This window comes from Peromyscus maniculatus, chromosome 3 (genome assembly GCF_049852395.1).
Source record: "Peromyscus maniculatus bairdii isolate BWxNUB_F1_BW_parent chromosome 3, HU_Pman_BW_mat_3.1, whole genome shotgun sequence".
Classification (NCBI taxonomy): Eukaryota; Metazoa; Chordata; class Mammalia; order Rodentia; family Cricetidae; genus Peromyscus; species Peromyscus maniculatus.
Window position 1 is genome coordinate 152,379,065 of NC_134854.1, and position 3,199 is coordinate 152,382,263.

The 3,199-nt window shown below is 32.8% G+C and overlaps 1 non-coding gene across 1 annotated transcript; it reads left to right on the forward strand.

Annotated features, from left to right (window-relative positions):
* Positions 1–449: 449 nt before the first annotated feature.
* LOC121828470 (U6 spliceosomal RNA) lies at positions 450–556 on the forward strand. The gene has a single exon (XR_006070931.1). It is a non-coding gene; the product is annotated as a U6 spliceosomal RNA (small nuclear RNA).
* The last annotated feature ends 2,643 nt before the right edge of the window (positions 557–3,199 follow it).

Sequence of the window (3,199 nt, forward strand, 5' to 3'; positions counted from 1 at the left end):
CATTTTTATTTTATGTGCTTTGGTTTACCTGTATGTGTATTTGAGCGAGGGTGTCAGATTCCCTGGAACTGGAGATACAGACAGTTGTGAGCTGCCATGTGGGTGCTGGGAACTGAACCTGGGTCCTCTGGAAGAACAGTCAATGGTTTTAACTGCTGAGGCATCTCTATAGCCCAACACATGCATTTTTAACAGAAGGGAATATTAGACCTTTTTCTAGAAAATTTTAAGGATTTTTGTTTTGTTTTGGCTTGGTTTAATTGTTTCTTGTTTTTTTTTTCTTTCTGCAAATATACCTTCTAAAATCTTGGCAAACATTCCACTTAAAAATTATGTACTCTTAGGTGATTTTCTAATAATTCTATGTAATTTTTACATAATCTATATCTGATAATTATTGTTAGTCTGATATTCATAATGAAATTTTCAATATAAAAATCAGTACAAAGGTGCTCGCTTCGGCAGCACATATACTAAAATTGGAACGATACAGAGAAGATTAGCATGGCCCCTGCGCAAGGATGACATGCAAATTCGTGAAGCGTTCCATATTAGTAAAAAAAGTAAAAACAAAATCAGTACAAAGGAAAACTCATAAGGAATATATTTAAAATAGCATTATAAGTTGTATGTGACAGAAATAGATGGGGTATACATATGTGAGTGGTTAAACAACATGTAAACATATAAATAAGAAAAGTTATTGCTGAATTATTCCAATTCAGCTGAAGCCATTCATTAATAGTGACCTGTGTATACCGGATCAATACTGTGAGTGTTGTCTAAGAAATATATTCTAATATTTCAATAAGCCTATAGCATCTGCCCATCTTCTCACATTTATAAATTTTATAAACACCACAAAAAGAATTGAAGCCACATTGTCCTTAACATGGCTGTTACTCCCTCTCTGTTTTATGAAGAGAGATATTGACTTCTATTCATCTCCAATGGTTATTTAGTAAATATATATATATATATATATATATATATATATATATATATATACTGAGATACAAAATGCATTATCATATATTTTACTAAGTCATTGACACAACATCTTTTTATCCATTGTTTTACGGATAATACCCATGTTAAGAAAAGCAGACCAATACTAAAGTCTCGGATTTTATGAGATACTGCACATATATCAGAAATAACACACAGTATTTTTTATAACTAAGGTTAAAAAGCTTGACATCAAGTGCCTTTAATTGTTGAGCCATCTTGCTATCCCACACATAAAAATTTGAAATTTAAAATATTGACTAATAAACAGTGTTATGCATATAAACTCTGTACATCAGTAATAAATTATTTAAAATAGATGAAATAAAATAAGAAATGATAAGAATTTTTGTCATTTTGTAAAAATGTACATTTACATTTTATACACACATGCATACATAAATGTATATATGACAACCACACCAGCCAATATAGTAGTTCATTTCAAGAAGTGGTAAGAGTTTAAAGACATTGTTGATCAAATATTTGCAAATAATAGTTATCTAAGTTTTGTATGGAGAGGAATGAAAATATCCACTATTTTAAGAATAAAAACCAAAATAATCATAGTGATATATTCAGAAGGGAAGCTGGTTAAAATCCAGTCTCACATAGACTTGCATCACTAATTTCACATAGTATGCACTCACAAACTTTAGGTAAACAAAAATGTTAAATATAAACAATGACTCAAGAGAAGATTGAAAAAATAGATAACTAATTTTAGTTATACACTGATGAGGGAAGGGGCTGTTTTAAACTGTAATTACAATTAGCTAATAATAAAATTTCAGATAAATGAAAACATGAAGGCATTTAATATTACTGATCAGAAAGAGAAATGCAAATGAAAAGAGCTATGATATGACATTCTTACCTGGAAAATCAGCTTTAATTACACATGTTGGACAGCATGCAAGAAAGGAAAACAAACATTCATCACACCTGCAATTAGATCATGTACTAATTACATTATGTACTTTTTTAGATAGGAGGTTGCAAGTATAGAAAACTAAAAAAAAAATGTGTTCCCTATTGATTGAATCACTATAAAAACCTAGAAAATGACAGTCTTTGAGTAACAGTCTATCAGTAATTTTATCTGGTAATTTAGAATATTGACAGCTGGAAAAATGATGAAAAAGAAAACCTGAAGAAAAAAGAAGTAAGCCAACCACAAGACAGCAGGAATCATAACTCTACTATTTGCAGACTAATCCCATTCCATGGTTTCACAAAAGCTATTTCTCCCCAGGCTATCACTCAAGATAAACTATGTTGAGATGTGACTTAACATCCACAAACAATAGATATCTGGAACACAAAAGAAGCAGCTGAGTAAAAGCAGCTGTACTCACCCACTGGAAGAGTCAAGCTGGATAGTTTAAGAGATCTTGGGTATGATCAATATTTGTGCTGAACTAAGAAATTATACCAATCTCTGATTTAAAAATATTCAGGAAAGGGCCAGAGAGATAGTTCAGCCCTTAAAGGCTAATCTCACAACCAAAAATACTGAAGCAAGAATTTAGGATATACAAAGCTAAAAATGGTCCTAATCTCTAGGCCTGCCTCAAAGGACTGTGCTCTACCCTGCTCTGAATCTATTTGATCCTTACTCGATTGGTAAAATTGTAATTCTTTATGAAATTACATCTTTTTCTGTCCATGTCTGAGAAGCCAAGTGCTTATAGAGCAGTCAAAATTTACTGTGAAAAGAATTCAAGGTCACCAACCTGAAAATTTTGTTTGACTCTGACAAGAATCCTGTTACAATATTTCTGGTCATCAAACTCTCACAAATCTGAAGTTCACTTTGTAGTCTGTTCTCAAATTCTGTTTATTCCACACTATCTTTCATTCTCAAAGGATGACTCACATGAGAGAGAAATAAGGGCTACCAGGGTATCAGATGATTGTGTTCTTAGCTGCTCCATTTACAGGGCTTGCTTACAGTTTCAGAGGCTTAGTTCATTATCATTATGACAGAGAGCATGGCAACATACAGGTGCAGTGTTGGAGAAGTAGCTGAGACTACATCCTGAGCCATAGCCAGCAAGTAGAGATAAAGAAAGCCTGGGCCTGGTGTGAGCTTTTGAAACTTCAAAGTCCACCCCCAGTGACACACTTCCTCCAACAAGGCCACACCTACTTCAGTAATGCCTTCTCTTCTAATCCTTCTCAAATAGCA